Here is a 19888-nt window from a genome sequence, read left to right on the forward strand (position 1 = left end):
GTAGATAAATGTAGAGGTAGTGCAAAATTCTAAGCAACTAATAAGAGGATAAACACAATACTGAAGAAGATTAAAAAGGGTTACTCGATTAGAGTCAACCATAATAATTAAAATAGTCCAAAATAGAAAGAAAAAATAAACATAAAAAGAAAAATTACAATAAAGATAAAAATTAAAATTAAAATAAATATAAATATAAATATAAAGAGAAATGGACTCAACAGTCCTCATTACCAGAGAAGTCAGCATTGTGACTCAACGGTGCTGAAGATGAAATATACAGGTGCCGACATATCTGCTGCAGAGTGGCATCGATGTTGTCGAACCTCTAAAAGCAATACTGCTCGAATCGAGTAAATCGCTACGAGAAGTCTGCAAGGGTAGCAGCATAATAACTAGGGCGGTGACTCAAAGGTGGTGGTAGATGTGGATCATCGTGGTAGGGAGTAACATCATCAGTGAAGTCTTCTGGGTTATGCTAAACGTTAGACTGAAATAGTCTATACTGAGAGGGTCCACTCTACGTCACCGCTCGATCATCCTTATATGGATCATGCTCGAGATGCCCTAAGGGGACTTCTGGACAACAAGTGTAAGTGTCAAGGACTGCTTCGGTATGTCGAGAAGACCGAAGTGTTGAGTGAGTCGAGTCACGTAAGGGCCTAGACAAATGAGGCCCTTCTTATAGCATTCAGTCTGATGGCGGAAAGATAGCGTGATGAAGTACGCCAAATAAAAAAATGCCCTGTAGCCATGCTCCATAAAAAGTAGGCATCATAGGTACTAACGACTAGGAGGGCGTGAAGACACCGTAAGGCTAGAGAGAGATGTGTTGCCTTTGAGTGACTCGCGTCATAGTTTGTTAGGCTGCCCGTGAGTTCAGTCTAACAGCGCGAAGGTGAGTGATGAATATGCTTATAAAGCTGATGAAAGTCCTCGCCACTCATGAACTCCTATGTATATAGTCCCAGAGTAGTACCGAACTCTGGGACGCTCATATGTCGCACCAATCTACCAAGGCGAAAGGTGATGGTGCCTGGCTCGTCATGGACTGACATGACCTGTTAGACTGAAAATCTGATGCCGAACTCTAAGGTGAGCTCCGAGTGGGTGCTCGATGATGGTGAAAATCTATCCCATGGGGTTGTAACAATAATCGTGTGCATATCATCATCCAAACGCACCTGCTCCAATGCGGCCCAATCAATGCAGCGACCTAAGTCGAGTGGTCGCTGTCGAAGTAGCTGGTACAGATCCTCCTAGGGCCCTGCTACAAATCAGAGGTAGAGGTGGCGAGCCTTTATAGATGCGCTCGAGGAGAAGGTTGCTGCGAGGCCCTTCCCCTTTTTTGAAGCGGGGACGGCTACCTTAGACTTGCCTCAAGTGTTCGTCATAATGAGTATGCAATAAAGCGCTTAAATAAGTCAATTTGGTGAACCATGTAATAGGCATAAACTGATAAGAAATATTAATTTTAATTAAATCGCATCAAGTGGGTGAAGAAAGAAAGTGATTATGAACATAGCAAGCTAAACACCAAACAAGAGTGTAGTATTAATAATTAAACTGGTAGGAATAAAGAATGTAAAATGAATAATTAAATACTAACAAGAGAGGAATCCATAATGGAGTCAACTAAAGTAAATGTAAAATCCTGCTGAATAAGATAATATAGTTAGTATCGAGCATCAACTAGGGCAATAACGAAATCAAGAACCATCCAAATTTCAACAGTAAACTCAAATTCACATACAAGGGTGAATAAGTCAAATAAGCAGTAATGACTGATAAGCATAAATTAATAATAGAACTAATGAAAATAAGAACAAAACACAATAATAATAAAGAAATGATGAAGAAATAATAATAATAATAATAATAATAATAATAATAATAATAATAATAATAATAATAATAATATGGACCAATAACAAATAGTAATAATAAAAAATAAAATAAATAACTAAAAATAGGGGAAAAAAAGAAACCGATGGTAGTGACCGGGGCTTGAAGAAACGATAGGAACATGGTGGTTGAAGCGGGGAAGGCTGTGCAACGGGAGAGGAGAAGAGGTGCGGTGGCAAAGTGGGAAGAGGTGATGGTCAGAGTGGTGGGTGTTGAATGGAGAGGAACCAAAAGGGGAAAAGGAGAAGAAAGGAAAGAGAAAGAAGGAGGAAGAGGGGAAAGGGGAGAAGGGAGATGGAGAAGCTGTGGTGGTCGGTCGACGGAAGGTGAGAAGTGAGGGTCGACGGTGGCCGAAAAGAGAGGTTAAGGGGGGTGCAGCTGCTAGGGATGGGGGAGTTGGGGAAGAAAACAAAAGTACAAAGAAAATTAGGGATTGGGGGTTTTATTGGTGACACGGTCGTGTAACGGTTCGTGTTCGACCACACGGCCGTGTCACATGCTTGTGTGGCCTCTGTATTGCCCATGTACAATTAAATATCTAAGCCCAATCTTCATATGGCCTTGGACACGCCCGTGTGTCCAAGCCGTGTGGTTCACACGGCCGTATCGCACGACCATGTGCAACGTTGTTCACTTCTCTCACGCCCGTGTGGCCTCTCACACGTCCGTGTGTCCGAACACACGGTTGTGTGCCTCACCCGTGTAGCTCTCTGACTTGTTTAAGAATTAAAAATTGAGCTCCAGTTTTCACACGGCTTAGGACACGCACGTGCGTCCAAGCCGTGTGGCTCACACGACCGTGTCTCACGCTTGTGTGGCCTCTTTTAGCCTGTGTCTCTATCGATTTTTGGGGATTTAAGCTTTAGGGCTCACACGACCGAGGGCACGCCCGTGTGTCCTGGCCATGTGGGTTATACGATCGTGTCGTCTGGCAGTGTAACTCTCTGTCGATTTCCTTTTTTTTTAAAATAAAAACTAAATCCCAAGGTCCATACAGCTAAGGACATGCCCGTGTGTCCAGGCCATGTGGGTCACATGGCCATATCGCACGGCCGTGTAACTCATTATCACCCCCATGTTAAGTCTCACGGCCTAGGACATACCCGTGTGTCCATGCCGTGTGGATCAAAAACCTGCAGAGTACTGTTTAGCTAAGTTTTTAAAGAAATAATATAAAGTAAAAATGAGAAAATTACCACTGTTAGTACTTGGGTTGCCTCCGGAGAAGCGCTTATTTAATGTCTAAGCTCGACTTACCTCGTATTTGCACTGTCACGATGGTTCGAGGAGTTGAAACTCCTTTCTCCTGCTATCAGTTCTACCATTAAAATAAGGTTTAAGTCGAGTACTATTTACCTTAAAAGTGTCGAATTCAGTATGTGTTACCTCGATTGTTCCATATGGGTAGACTTTTAGTACGGTGAAGGGGGTTGCTCTATTTGCATTAGACTTTGAAGTGACAACTGGAAGATTAGTTTTATCGAAAAGTACTTGATCTCTAACATTAAATTGACTCGTTCTCTCCTTAGGCTCGTCATGGTATTGCTTCAGGTTTGTATAGTGTATTTTTTGTTTCTCTTTGACATAGGTCCGCCATTCGTCCAGTTCATCAATCTACAGCATTCTTTCTTCATTGACTATTCTAATGTTGTCGCATGAACTAGAACGTGGCTCATTTTTGCTTCTTGAAAGTGTTTCCTGCAAAGAGGGTCGAACCACATGATTAGTCTTACTAACCGGATTTACAGTCATTTTCATTACTTGATATCTCAATCGAAACACGAGTCTGAAGAGTAATCATTTCATCACCTGCATGAAGTGTGAGTTCACCTATACCAACATCAATAATAGTCCTGGCAGTCGCTAAAAAGGGTCGTCCTAAGATTAAAGGGACGTTACCATCCTTTTCCATGTCTAAAACAACAAAGTCTACTGGGAAATTGAATTTATCAATTTTTATAAGTACATCTTCAATGATACCCCTAGGAAATCTAATAGTTTTATCCGCTAATTGAATACTCATCCTAGTTTGTTTGGGTTTCCAAGACCTAATTGTTTAAACATTTTATAGGGCATGACATTAATACTTGCCCCTAAGTCAGCCAAAGCATTATTAACAGCTAGACTACCAATTAAACAAGGAATAGTAAAACTCCCTAGATCTTTTAATTTGCTGGGTAGTTTATTCATAAAAATGGCCGAGCAAACTGCATTAAACTCCACGTGTGACAAATCATCTAACTTCTGTTTATTTTTCAGAAGCTCATTTAAAAAATTTACTAAGTTGGCCACCTGGAAAAGAGCTTTAATAAACGGTAAGTTAATATGCAACTTTTTCAAAAGGTTAAGAGATTTACCGAATTGTTCATCTGTGCTGTCTTTCTTTATCACGTTGGGGAATGGCACATGAGGTGTATAATTTTTACTCATCGATTTTTGTTTACTTTGGCTTGCATCAACCTTACATTTGCTTACTAAGCTTTCTTGCCTTAGTTCTGGTTTGGACTCAACTTTCCCTTCTTCATCTCAAATAGTAATCGCAAGGAGTTGCTCTCTTGGGTTAGTTTCGGTGTTACTAGGCAAGCTACCTTATGGTCTTTCTGAGATTAGCTTAGCAAGCTGACCTATTTGATTCTTGAGCCCATGAATCGATGCTTATTGATTTTTAAACATTGTTTCGGTGTCTTGGAAACATGTTTCTGACACCAAGATTAATTTCGTTAGCATCTCCTCAAGGTTTGGCTTCTTTTCCTACTGGTAAGGTGGTTGTTAATACCCTGGAGGGGGTTGTGGTCTTTGATTACCTTGACCACCCCAAGAGAAGTTGGGATGGTTCCTCCAACGTGCATTATAAGTATTACTATAAGGGTTATTCTAAGGTCTAGAATTGTTACCTATATAGTTGACTTATTCGTTCATAGTGTTAGGGTCGTAAGCTAGGCATTCTGGATTATTCATTCCTCCACTTGTGTCACATTGCATCATCGGATGTACCTACATAGAAACATATAAAGTATCAATCTTTTTATTTAAGTGCTCTGCCTAGTTTGATAACATGGTGATTATGTTGAGGTTGAAAACACCAGTGGCTTTTGTCTGCTTTGTCCTCATGACTTGCCACTGATAATTATTCAGTGGCATCTCTTCAATAAACTCATAAGCCTCCTCATGTGTTTTTTTATTTAGGGTATCGCCGGCGGCAGCATCAATTGGTTATCTAGTTGAGGGGTTCAAATCACTGTAGAAAGTTTGAACCTATAACCATAAGGGTAACCCATGGTGAGGGTACTTTCTCAATAAATCCTTATATCTCTCCCATGCATCGTATAGGGTCTCTAAGTCTATTTGCACAAAGAAAGAGATATCATTGCTCAACTTTGCTGACTTGGCTGGCGAAAAGTATTTCAACAGAAACTTTTCTCTCATTTGCTCCCATGTAGTGATGGACCATCGTGGTAGAGAGTTCAACCACTGTTTCACTTTATTCCTCAATGAGAAGGGAAATAACTGAAGGCGAATGACATCATCAAAAATGCTATTAATTTTGAAAGTATCACAATACTACAAAAAGTTAACCAAATAAGTATTCGGATCCTTATCTTGCAAACCATCGAACTGAATAAACTGTTGGATCATCTAAATGGTGTTCGACTTCAGTTTGAAGTTATTTGCAACAATAGCAGGTCTCACAATACTTGATTCGGCCCCCATTAAATTAGGCTTGGCATAGTCGTACATAGTACGAGGTGCAGGATTCTGATTTACAGGATTCGCGGCAACCACAAAAGGTGGCGGATTATTCTGATTTTCAGCCATCTCCTCGGTAATATTGGTATCAGCCATCTCCTCGGTAATATTGGTATCGTTCTCGTGCTCTTCCTCTATATACTGTAGACTCTGCCTTATCTCTCTACTATTTCTGCGAGTTGCGCTTTCAATTTCACTATCAAATAATAGAGGTCCTGACGAGTTTCTTCTAGTCATAAATTGAAAGAACCTGCTAGAAGTAAATACGAGAAAAAGTTAGTAAATTAAACTAAATAAAAAATAAATAAAAAAAATGGCTAAAGTAATAAAAATCAAGTGTTCCTAATATCTTAGTCCCCGGCAACGACGCTAAAAACTTGATGATCGTTTTATGGTTCACTAAATTAGACTACGATCACAATAGAGGCAATCACACCTATCGAATGGTAGTATAGCTATGGTGAGTCCAGAATATCGTATCCACAAAGACTAAAAGTACTAGTATTAGCTATCTTTCTATTATTTAGCCTAAAATAAAAGGGATTTGTTTTAATCTAAAATTAACTAAACTAATTAACTAATGAACGCGAAACAGAGTTAAGGAAATAATCGAATAAACCAATGATAAGGACAATACCTAAGGAAGATCCACCTAGACTTCACTTATTATTCTTACTCTGAATTAAACGATTTATTCACTTGTCTTGATCCGTAGAAATCCCTAAATTATGTTAATATCTCTTTTTATGGATTCCTATTGTCACATTAACTCGATTTATGGATTCCTTTATTAGATTTGACTCTAATCCGGTAGATTTATGTCGTCCTATTTCTAGGATTGCAATCAACTCCACTTAATTATGCTAGATCTACTCTTAAACAGGGACTTTTGCTCCACTGAATAAACACATCAAACTTGAATTAATATCCTGAAAATATTAAGGCAAGAATTAATAACACATAATTAAGAACAAGAATAAGTATTTATCATTAAATTTAGAAAATTAAATAATAAGATCTATCTTAGGTATCATCTTCCTTAGGTATTTAGGGAGTTTAGTTCATAATTTTAAGGAAAAACATCTCAAAAATAGCAAAACAAAAAAATATAAAGAAACCCAAAAACTTTGAGAGAAATTGAGGGGAGATCTTTAGTCTTGAAGGAGATCTTGCTTCTGAGATGAATCTGTTAGCGTTCTTCGAGTAATTTTTGCTTTCTACTCTCTGTGTCCCCTTAGGCTTACTTCTAGTGTATTTATATAGACTTTAGAATGCTCAAAAACCCTAAAAATTGGTTTTTTCGCGTGTTTGGGAAACAGGGAGAGATATCGACACGGGCTGCCACATGGGGGTGTGGCTGTCCCATGTGGAAATGGTCTTGGCTGTGTGGATCTTTAAATCAGCCCGTTTTGTCTATTTTTGGCCCGTTTTCCGCTACTTTTGTTCCCTTGTGCTCTCCTAAGTATAGAACATGAAATTAAAGGATTAGGAGCATCAAATTCACTAAATTATATAATATATCATCCAAAATCACACTAAGCATGAGATTTAAAACATGTTATATTTATGGTTTATCAAAGAGAAAATTTATCAGGCATTTACCCTTATGAGCCTGGAAGTGTTCTAAACAATTGGACTGCGGAAGAGATTCCTATAGTTTTTAGAGTTGATTCAGAGTAATGTTCAAAACACATTTGTTGCTTTAAGCCTAGAAGCAATAAGAATCCTTTTATGAAATAGACTCATGTCCAACATCTTTATTTCAATAAAAAAATACATTTTTGTGTCTCACTTTGAGCAAATATTCCTTTCATTCATATTCATACCACATAAATAATTGTTCTTAGATTCATTTATTCTTTGGATATTCCTTCGTGCCTACAACAGGTCTCCAGATATCAACGACATGAGCGACGCTGCTACTAACCCAGAATCTTCTTTTGAGTAAGACATGTGTCTAGAGGGATCTCAAGACTTTAAAGATGACAGAGACTGCTCTGGATTTGTTAAGGATGGTAGAACAAGAAGAGAAACAGATTCTACCTCACAAAGAGATAGTAGAGATTGTGATCTTAGAAGAAGGAAAAGAAGTGAAAGTTAGAGCTTACATTGTCGTAGAGACAAAGCGAGACCTCATTAAGTTACTTTAAGAATTCAAAGATGTCTTCGTATCAAGATATGTTTGGGCTACTAAGATGTGTGGACACTGTTGAGGCTAAGAAACTCCTGGAAAAAGTTCATAAGGGCGTCTGAGGAACATATGCTAATGATTTTACAATGGCTAGGTAAATCATGAGATTCGTGTACGACTGGTCCACCATGGAAGGGGATTGCATCAGTTATGCCAAGAAACACCATAAGTGCTAAATTTATGGAGACAAGATTCATATGCCTCCTTCATGTCATGATTTCTCCATTGACTTTTTCTATGTGGAGCATGGACGTCAGTGGGCTGATCTAGCCAAAAATTCCTAGCAAGTATCGATTCATCTTTATGGTCATCAATTACTTCACTAAGTGGGTGGAAGTTGTAACATCTTGATTTTGGGCTTAGTCGGAACAGTGGTTTCAGGACCACAAATCCAATGAGAAAAATTTCATTTTTATTATATTTTTATGGTCTACGATTTCACGAATTTCATTTTTATTATATTTTTATGGTCTAATATTTCACGAAATGATTACATGAAAATTTCGTTTGAAAATTTCGACGTTTGGGCACTCAATTTAGTAAAAAAGACTAAATTGTAAAAAGTGCAAAAGTTGAGTTCTACAAGTAAAAGGTATCAAATTGTTATGAAATTTTAAATGGGAGCTCCTTAAATGATAATTAAACCATTGTATAAATTTTAGGACAAAAATGGCCTTAATTGGGTAAAATTTGAAAGAATAGTAAAAAGAGCATTTTGGTCATTTAAGGGTAAAATGAATTAAAAGACAAATTTTAAACTCCAAATGTGTCCCTTTCTTCTTCCTACAACAGAATGTACCAAGAGCAGCCATGGTTAGGGTTTTTCCAAGCTTCCAAGCTTAATAGTAAGTGATTCCAAGCTCCGTTTTTAATGTTCTATGTATTTTTGAAATCCTAGTAACATGATCTACTCATTTCTACCATTATTTTGAGTTAGGATTTATGTTTAAAAATTTACCCATGAATGATATGCATGTATTTTGATGTTTAATGGTAGAATATGAAGCTTGAAATTGTGTTAAACAACTTTTGCTAAGCGATTTTACGTGAAAACGAGTAAAATGGTATAATCGGTAAAAATACCTAATGTTCATAAGTACATGTTAGAGTGAGAATTTGATGTTTCCATATAAGGGAAAAATGATTAGCATGTCATAAAACATAGGAAAATAGGATGAAGTTTAATTTCTGAACATTGGGGCAAAAGTGCAAATAAGCAAAAGTTTAGGGGTCAAAATGAAAATTTTTAAAAATATGATTTTTAGACCCATATGAATAGTGTGACTAATTAGTAGGCTAAATGTGATATTATAGATCAAGGAAATAGAGATTTAGGGTTAAATCGAGAAAATACAAGGTTATGGACTAGAATGATAAATTGTCATTTCTGGATCCGATGTAAGTTTGTATGTAAATAATTTATCGATTCTTTTTATTTTATTATATTTTGTTATCATATGAATTGTGGTTGCCTATAGACTGATTATTTGTTGTAAATTGCAAATTGAAAAATGACTATGAATAAATTGTAACATGTTGGAAAGTGAAGAATTTCCCGGTTGAGCCTTCGGAACAGAAACGATACGAATGATCTATTGTGAGGTAACGTGTGTAGTACTAAGTGCAGGCTACTACGTGTACCGGATTATTGGTCACATGTGTAGTACTTAGTGCAGGCTACTATCCGTACCCGATAACTTCGATCACGTGTGTAGTACTAAGTGCAGGCTACTACGTGTATCAGATGGTTAGGTCACGTGTGTAGTACTAAGTGCAGGCTACTACGTGTACCGGATAATTGGTCGCATGTGTAGTACTAAGTGCAGGCTACTATGCGTACCAGATAGCTTTGGCTACAAGTGTGAAAATATGTGCAGACAACTGAGTATCAGTTATTATTCCGAAGAGTTCAACGAGAAAATCGATTAAGTAAAAATACATATGAACATGATTATATGATGAATAAGTGCAGGTATATGTTTAAGAAAATTTTGAGCAATATGCTCGATATTTGAGTGAACTTCAATAAGACAAAATAGATTAAGTGAAATTATGCAAGAGTGAATTTTAGTAGTAAAATAGTGTTGGACAGCAGCAGTTGTGTGACTTTGAAAATTCACCAAAAATTTTTTAAGTTGAATTAAATTTCAAATAAATTATGAAATTAAATCTTAATGAGTTTATTTTCATATAAAAGAAACAGGGGGAGAAAAGAATTTTATATTATGTGATATTCTTATTTTTGTAAGACAGTTTCAGAATGAATTCGAGATCCCCTGTTCTGACTTGGAAAAATTGTTAAAAATTGTAGAAAACTAATTATAGGTTATAATTTATATGCTTAGAATCTTTTTAAAAGAAACAAACATGAACATTATCCAAGTCTCGTACTATGATATAAATAAATTTTAGTGAAGAAAGGTCGAAGCTGTCAAACAGAAAAACAAGGGAGACTTTGAATAATAAACTGTACTTATTGGCTGGACCAAAATTCTTAAAATTTTATGGTCGAAAGATATATGAGTCTAGTTTCTGGGAAAATTTACAGATCTTAATTTGGAGTTCTGTAACTCCCGATATAAATGATTTAGTGACTATGACTCAAGAAAACAGCTTAACCAGAACATGTGTAAATGTACAATTGGGTTAGTTTTATTATGAAAAGCATGTTAGTAAATTGCTTATTATTATTTCATGCGAGCTTACTAAGCGTAAAGCTTACCCCCTCCTTTACATTTCTTTTAGTGTTGTCAAGTTAGCTCAAGGTTGGAGATCGTCGGATGCAGCATCACACTATCAAGCCAACACCTTGACAGTATAAACACATATGCTAGAATTATCAAGTGAGTGACTTGTATGGGGACCTAGTTTTATAACATGTGTTATTATAATTTGTCTAAATATATTGGTTTTTAGTGAGTTAATGATTCTGTCTTATAAATCTAGCTATTTATGTTATGTTTGATATTGGTGATGTGCATATGCTTGTTTGCCATGCATGGTTGGTAATATGTTATGTGTTGTTGTGAATGTTTAAGTCCGTTAACGCCTCGAACCCTGTTCTAACGTTGGATATGGGTGAGGGGTGTTACATTTAGTGGTATCAGAGCTATGGTTTAATCACTTCTCGGACTAATCTAACATGTGTAAAAGTCCAACTATACATGTCACCGATCCGTGATAGTGTGATGTCTCCCGATGCGTATGAAAGCCACTTTGTTTAGACAAATGTACTTTCCAACCGAGCTATATTGACCATGTTGAATGTGATGCTAAATATTCGAGTAAAGTATAGTCATGACGAACTGAAACTTGAAAAGGTACGAATGAGGATTCATGAAATGTGTACATGGTGAAATGAGCTTATCTATGATTAATAGATAATTCCATGATGTATATGATCAATTTATTTGAACAAATGCATGTGTTTGAGTAACTTATAAAAAATATTGATAAAATGAATATTCATGTATATTGGTTGGGATGATTATGATTGGTAAGCTCGTATAACTTGAGTAAATGTATTAAATTGCTTGGACTGATATATATGATTGTAATGATATGTATATGATGATGTGTAAGATGAAAGTTTAGACTGTGATATACTTATCCATGTTTGTTTGGCCCATATATGATATTATGTGCTTGACTTGTCTGATTTAATGAATGGATAAGTAATATTATCTAGGAAACATTGAAATACATGTATAAGTACACTTGTTTAAATGAGATAACTAGAAAGTGAGTGTAAAATCAATATGAATGTTAGTTACTCGAAATGAATGACATGATTGAAATATGATTGCTATGATGAAAACTGTGTTACATGTATATGAGAGTTGAGTCAGAGGCCCTACGACCCCCTTCCCCTTACCAAAGTGGTGTTTTTTAAGGGAAATTCCTGAGATTTATGTTGAATAAGTTTCCAGTTGAGAAACCAAAGAGTTCAATGATGGAATGGTTATAAGCATGATTAGAGATTGAGAACAGGTTGATAAGTACAGACATGAGCTAGAAAGATATTAGATTGACTGAAAGATTGTTTAATTTTCGCAACATCGCAGTTATCGAAAAAAGGTTAATTTTGGTAAAACGATCTATCCTGGTATGATGTCGAGAAATGGATTGATTGAAATTCCCTCCTGAACTGGTTTTCTTAGTAAAGGGAATATTATGGAATTTGGGACGACATAAATAGTTAAAGGAATAATGTTCGAAATATGAAATGTTCAAGCATGGTAATTATAGTGAACAGATTGTGACTGTCTCTATTGAGATATTGTATGAGATTACTTGATACTAGAAATATTATTGGGGCTATCTAATCCCTGATGAATTCTTATATTATGAAAATGTTTCTTGATCTTAACGTTAGATGAATATATTTTCATACTGATTGGGTTATGATCTGCATGGTTCTGTTTTTCTCTGGTATTTTGTTATATTCTGCCTATTGAGAATCGATGAGAAATTGTGTATGGTGGATTTCCTTTCTCAAAAAAGTTAATCAGAGTTAATGTATTCAGTTGAGGTATCAGTATTACTTATGTTAATGCATTTGTTAAGGTATTCGATTAGTATGATGAGTGAATTTGGAATGATGCATGTTGAATCGTTCTGTTGACTAGAAGACAGAATTTCTTGAAATATCAATTACGGATGAATAAGGTCGACTTGATTGTTCAATCTGTATGGAATATATGTCTAGAATTTAATGAGATGTGCATACTTGAGAATAAGGTTTTATTTTTTCACGGGTAAAAAGACGAATACTCTAATTAAGAAGTGTATGTTTCCTAGAAGAACCGTATACAATAAGAAGATCTGATATTGATAATGTGAAGATAATTTAGGTATTAAAAAAATGCTGAAACGATCATTGTTTATCTTTGAGTACAAATTCTTGAAATGTTGAAAGTTTAAATATGTATAGTAAGAATCATCAGAATTATTTTGCCGTTTCGGAATTAGAATGGAAATAGAAAATGTTAATATCGATTTTCTTGTCTGGATTATTCCTGTCTTTGAAAGAGGAAAGTGATATGTAGCATTGTTAAACGTTATGAGATGTGTAAATTATGCTGGTATACCCGAATGTGTGCCCACCAGATTCATAGAATTTCGTGTCTTTATGAATTTTGGATATCATGGAATTTTAATCTCCAATAATCGGATTGAGATCCGAGTTTCATATCATGATTTCTTTGGAAAGCCAGAAGAGGCTTGAAATAAAAAGTAGCTGAGGGTTGAATTGACAAATAATTGGACTGTATGAAATTATAAAGAGTATGAGGTTGAGATGAACTAACTAGTTTTACTATTCGAATCTGAAAAGATTTGGGTGCGAATGTATATGTAACATGATGGTATGGATCGGACTTTTGAGTACATGAGCTTTTTAGTAGAGATTAAGTTTCAGAAAAAGTATTGTAAAGTGAATACCACTTATGATTTTTGTATGTAAAATTTAAAGAGACAGGTAGTAAAAGTTTAGCCTAAGTGAAAGTTCTTTGACATCGATTATAGGATTGAGGAATCCAAGTGAAAAACCAAAACCACTTTTCTGGTAATATTTTCGGGGACGAAAATCCCCAAAGGGGGGGAGAAATGTAACATCCTGATTTTGGGCTTAGTTGGAACAGTGGTTTCGGGACCACAAATCCGATGAGGAAAATTTCATTTTTATTATATTTTTATGCTCTACGATTTCACGAAATGAAAATTTCTTTGAAAATTTCGACATTTGGGCACTCAATTTAGTAAAAAGAACTGAATTGTAAAAAGTGCAAAAGTTGAGTTCTACATGTTAGAGGTATCAAATTGTTATGAAATTTTAAATGGGAGGTCCTTAAATGATAATTAAACCATTGTATAACTTGTTGGACAAAAATGGCCTTGATTGGGTAAAATTTGAGAGAATAGTAAAAAGGGCATTTTGGTCATTTAGGGGTAAATTGAATTAAAAGACAAATTTTAAACTCCAAATGTGTCCCTTTCTTCTTGCTACAGCAGAATGTACCAATAGAAACTATGGTTAGGGTTTGGCCAAGCTTCCAAGCTTAATAGTAAGTGATTCCGAGCTCCGTTTTTAATGTTCTATGTATTTTTGAAATCCTAGTAACATGATCTGCTCATTTCTACCATTATTTTGAGCTAGGATTTATGTTTAAAAATTTACCCATGAATGATATGCCTGTATTTTGATGTTTAATGGTAGAATATAAAGCTTGAAATTGTGTTAAACAACTTTTGTTAAGCGATTTTACGTGAAAACGAGTAAAATGGTATAATCGGTAAAAATACCTAATGTTCATAAGTACATGTTAGAGTGAGAATTTGATGTTTCCATAGAAGGGAAAAATTATCAGCATGTCATAAAACATAGGAAAATCGAAAGAAGTTTAATTTCCAAACCTTGGGGAAAAAGTGAAAATATGCAAAAGTTTAGGGGTCAAAATAAAAATTTTTAAAAATATGATTTTTAGACCCATATGAATAGTGTGACTAATTGGTAGGCTAAATATGATATTATAGATCAAGGAAATCGAGATTTGGGGTTAAATAGGGAAAATACAATGTTATAGACTAGAATGATAAATTGTCATTTTTGGATCTGAGGTAAGTTTGTACGTACATAATTTATCGATTCTTTTTATTTTATTATATTTTGTTATCATATGAAATGTGGCTGCCTATAGAATGATTATTTGTTGTAAATTGCAAATTGAAAAATGACTATGAATAAATTGTAACATGTTGGAAAGTGAGGAATTTCCCAGTTGAACCTTCGGAATAGAAACGATACGAATGATCTATTGTGAGGTCACGTGTGTAGTACTAAGTGCAGGCTACTACGTGTACCGGATTATTGGTCACATGTGTAGTACTAAGTGCAGGCTACTATCCGTACCCGATAACTTCGATCACGTGTGTAGTACTAAGTGCAGGCTACTACGTGTATCAAATGGTTAGGTCACGTGTGTAGTACTAAGTGTAGGCTACTACGTGTACTGGATAATTGGTCATATATGTAGTACTAAGTGCAGGCTACTATGCGTACCAAATAGCTTTGGCTACAAGTGTGAAAATATGTGCAGGCAACTGAGTATCAGTTATTATTCCGAAGAGTTCAATGGGAAAATCGATTAAGCAAAAATACATATGAACATGATTATATGATGAATAAGTGCAGGTATATGTTTAATAAAATTTTGAGCAATATGTTCGATATTTGAGTGAACTTCGATAAGACAAAATGGATTAAGTGAAATTATGTAAGAGTGAATTTTAGTAGTAAAATAGTGTTGGACAGCAGCAGTTGTGTGACTTTGAAAATTTACTAAAAATTTTGTAAGTTGAATTAAATTTCAAATAAATTATATAATTAAAGCTCAATGAGTCTATTTTCATATAAAAGAAATAAGGGGAGAAAAAGAGTTTTATATTATGTGATATTCTAATTTTTGTCAGACAGTTTCAGAATGAATTCGAGATCCCCTATTCTAACTTGAAAATTTTTTTAAAAATTGTATAAAAATAATTATGGGTTATAATTTATATTCCTAGAATATTTGATGAGTCTACTTTTAATAGAAACAAACAGGAACATTATCCGAGTCTTGTACTATGAGATAAATAAATTTTAGTGAAGAAAGGTTGAAGCTGTCAAACAGCAAAACAGGGGAGACTTTGAATAATAAACTGTACTTATTGGATGGACCAAAAATTCTGAAAATTTTATGGTGGAAAGATATATGAGTCTAGTTTCTAGGAAAATTTAAAGATCTTAATTTTGAGTTTCTTAACTCCCAATATAAATGATGTAGTGACTGTGACTCAAGAAAGTAGCTTAACCAGAACATGTGTAAATGTACAATTGGGTTAGTTTTACTATGGAAAGCATGTTAGTAAATTGCTTATTATTATTTCATACGAGCTTACTAAGCGTAAAGCTTACCACCTCCTTTACATTTCTTTTAGTGTTGTCAGGTTAGCTCAGGGTTGGAGATCGTCGGAGGTAGCATCACACTATCAAGCCAACACCTTGACAGTATAAACACATATGCTAGAATTATCAAGTGGGTGACATGTATAGGGACCTAGTTTTATAACATGTGGTATTATAATTTGTCCAAATATATTGGTCTTTAGTAAGCTAATGATTCTGTCTTATAAATCTAGCTATTTATGTTATGTTTGATATTGGTAATGTGCATATGCTTGTTTGCCATGCATGGTTGGTAATATGTTACGTGTTGTTGTGAATGTTTAAGTTCGTTAACGCCTTGAACCCTGTCCCGACGTTGGATACGGGTGAGGGGTGTTATAGAAGTTGCTTCAGATGCTAATGTCATAAAGTCGGCAGTCATCAAATTCAAAAAAACAAAGAAGAGAAAAGAAGAAATCATATGTCGGTATGGAAAGCCAAAGAGGATCATATCTGAAAATGTACTAAATTTGAACAACAACACGATATCAGAAGTTTACATTCTGTTTAAGATTAAATATCATGTCGCCCCAAAATGAAAGTGTAGTAAAAAAAACAAAAAAAAAGATCATGGAGAAAATGACTAAAAATTATAAATATTAGCATAAGAAGTTATCATTTACCATCTATGCCAATTTTACGTCTGTCTGGTCCTCTACCGAGGCAACGCCTTTCTCATTAATTTATGGAATGGAGGTGGTTTTTTCCATTGAAATCTAGATGTCTTCCTTCGAGTTTTGTCAGAGCTGAAGTTAGGTGAAGCTAAATAGATCTAATGCCGATATGATCAGCCAAATTTGAGTTAAGAGGAAAGGTTGAAAGGTATCCATCATGGTCAAATGTACCAAAAACAAATGATGCAAGCTTACAACAAGAAGGCTCGCTCTAGAAAATTCTATGAGAGGGACTTGGTATTGAAGAAGATCCCTCCTGTACAAAAGGACTTCAGAGGAAAGTGGATGTCAAACTGATAGCGACCTTATGTGGTAAAGAGGCCTTCTCTAGAGGAGCGTCGATGTTAACCAAAATGGATGGCAAGAACCTGCCTAATCCTGTGAATTCTAATTCAATCAAGAAATACTTCTCTTTTTAAAAAAATATAAAAAAACAAAAAGAAAAGGAAAAAGAAAAGGAAAAAAAAAAAGAAAAATGAGAGGCCAAGGCGAAAACCTGCAAAGGGCGTCTTGAGACTAGAGGAGTTTTGAGTTGAAAACCCAAAAGGGGTAACTCAAATTTTGACCAAAGAATGGGCATTCAGTAAATAGGTATTTCACCTTAAAAAAAAAAGAGGAAAGAGAAAAATTGGAGAGGCCAGGGCGAAAACCCGCAAAGGGCACCTTGAGACCAAAAGTGTTTTAAGTTGAAAATACGGAAAAGAGCAACTCAAATTTTGATCGAAGATGGGGCATGTGGTAGTCTTATCCTCTCAGAATTAACAAGGAGGAGGAACTTCAGATCTTGGGGCATCAACAAAGTACTCTAGGTCTCCTAGAAACATCTCAAGCCCAAAATGGTCCTCAAGAAGTTTGTGCAGAGAAGCTCATGCTGTGATATTTGGGGCACCTATTTTCATCTTACTCATTTTTGAATTTTAGCAAAGTTTTCTATCTTTGATTAATTTATTCGTTTCAAGCTATGCTCTCAATCAATTTATTTCTTATCTTATTTGCCATCTTTGATTAACTTATTCGTCTCGAGCTATGCTCTGAATCAATTTTCTTCTTGTCATCATTATGATCTTTTTCAAACATTTTGCATTAAAACAATGATTAATGGACTAATAATACTTTCACAAAAGGAGTTCTGCACATTACTCTGGAAGCTTCTAAATAGTACAAGAACCTGAAATAGGACTGTTATTTAGAACTCACCAAGCCTAAGGGTTGGAAATATTTGAGAAAGACTAATTTAAAGTGTGTCTATTTCTTCAGATTTTCTGTCAAAGATATCAGCTAAATAAGAAGACAGGACATTGCGTCAGTAATACAATCTTGATAAACAACGAGCAATGACTACCTTAGTATTAAAAAAGGATCATTCTCGCAAAATGACATTCTGCATTTATGTAAATATCATTCATACACATCAATTATGAGCATTTGATTCTCCCTAATCATGACATCCCAATCATTTGATATAAGTATATGCCTATGAAATCGATTCTACTGGTCATGTCCAGCAGAGGACGGTATAGCAAGATCGGTGAATCCACAAATCTCATCTCCCTGAAATAGCAGTGGAGCAGATTGAAGTTGTAAATCTTCTTGAAGTTGTAGTGGAGTAGATCGAAGACAGCAAATTTTATTTCCCTGAAGTTGCAGTGGAACAGATTGAAGCTACAAATTATGGCATCTTCCTGAAGTTACAGTGGAGCAGATTGAAGCCACCAGCCTTATCTTCCTGAAGTTGTAGCAGAGCAGATTGAAGACAGCTAATCTTATTTCCTTGAAGTTGCAATGGAACAGATTGAAGCTACAAATTATGGTGAATCTTATCTTCCTGAAGTTGCAGTGGAGCAAATTGAAGCCACCAGCCTTATCTCCCTAAAGTTGCAGTGGAATAGACTGAAGGCAGCAATTCTTATTTCCCTGACGTTGCAGTGGAACATATTAAAGTTATAAACTATGGCGAATCTTATCTTCCTGAAGTTATAGTGGAGCAAATTGAAGCCACCAACTTCATCTCCTTTCAGCGGAGCAAACTAAGACAGCAAATCCCATCCCCCTGAAATCGCAGTAGAGTAGACTGAAGCTACTAATCCTATCTCCCTGAAGTTGCAGTGAAGCGGATTAAAACAACGAATCCTATACCTCTGAAGTTGTAGTAGATTGGAACTACAAAGTCCTACCTCTCTAAAGGGGCGGTGGAGTGGATCAAAGCAACTAGATACAATAGACTGGAATGAGGCTACTTGAAAAAAGGAGTACTAGACAAATCGAAGCTCGGCGAGACTAGGCAAGATTGGTCTTTATTAAAAGTCTTTGCTCCATTCTCGTTACACGACAACGAGCAAAGAGGGGCAGCTGTAGAAAGTCCAATTTGCCCGGGGCCCAAACCATACAGAAACCAAAAAAAAAAACCAAATCCAAATAAATTAAATAAGTCCAAATTATCAAAGTCCATTTATAAGTCCAATTTACGAACCCAATATAACCCAAAATGCAAAAACCTTAACCCAAAAAATACAAGCCCAAATGGCCCAAAACTAAGCTAAATTTTCAGCAAATGAACAAAAGAAACCCTAGCTACTGCTAGCCGCCTCCACCTCCACGTCAGCCTCCGTACACAGCTGGCCTCCTCCACCTCTAAAAAAGGACAAAAAAATGACAACAAGAAGATATAGCAAGCAAAAAAAACAATAGCAAAAATTTTGTATTTTTCTTTTTTCTTTCTTTTTCGGCTATAAAAGCCATGAAGAACCAATGTATTTTTTTTACAGACAATAGAGAATCGAAAGCAAAATTTTGCAAAGGTCACTTTTTTATTCTGCATTTTTTATTTTTTTTGCATTTTATTTTTATTTTTTTAAAACAAAAAAAAAGGATAAGGGGATCTCACCTTTCTCGTATTTGAGCTGCTGTGGGTGGCTGAGGTGACCATTTCCAAGGAAAGATGGCTCGAAAATGAGCCTGGGAAGTCGAAAAACCAAAAAAAATGGGATTTTTTTCCGCCATCATAAACGGCGTCGAGATAACGAATCAAGTTCGTAGAACTTGGAGGAGAGGAAGAGAGTGAGAGAGTTTTTGAGAAGTTTTTTTTTTTTAAAAAAAAAAGTGAAATGATTTTTTTAAAAAAAAATTAACTTATTGGTACAAGGATTATTAGTAAATTATGGATGAATAGTGAATTTTGAAAAATATTACATGTATAAAAGGTAGAGAAGACATAAATAAACGGATTATTGGTACAAGGATTAAATTGTAAAGCATGTAAAAGCATTATGCGAAAGGTGTAAAAGTGATATGCGTGCATGAAATAATTTGCCCAAGTAGACAAGATTAGAACTACTAGGAAATTAAGAGACCTCAACATGCTCTCTGATTACTAGCACGTTAGTG

The 19888-nt window shown here is 35.4% G+C and overlaps 1 protein-coding gene and 1 non-coding gene across 9 annotated transcripts in view; both read left to right on the forward strand.

Moving 5' to 3' along the window:
- LOC108474497 (40S ribosomal protein S15-4) overlaps positions 1–19888 on the forward strand; it is a 96070-nt gene that overhangs the window by 22824 nt on the left and 53358 nt on the right. The window contains exon 1 of one of the 8 annotated variants that reach the window (XM_053025986.1): positions 2269–2278. The exons of 2 other annotated variants lie outside the window; for them this stretch is intronic. The gene's annotated coding sequence lies outside the window, so the exon portion shown is untranslated. 5 more of the 8 variants (XM_053025984.1, XM_053025994.1, XM_053025987.1 and 2 more) reach the window with 5 other exon arrangements.
- Positions 5177–5283, forward strand: LOC128291061 (small nucleolar RNA R71). The gene has a single exon (XR_008280838.1). It is a non-coding gene; the product is annotated as a small nucleolar RNA R71 (small nucleolar RNA).

Source organism: Gossypium arboreum, chromosome 3 (genome assembly GCF_025698485.1).
Source record: "Gossypium arboreum isolate Shixiya-1 chromosome 3, ASM2569848v2, whole genome shotgun sequence".
In the NCBI taxonomy this organism is placed as follows: Eukaryota; Viridiplantae; Streptophyta; class Magnoliopsida; order Malvales; family Malvaceae; genus Gossypium; species Gossypium arboreum.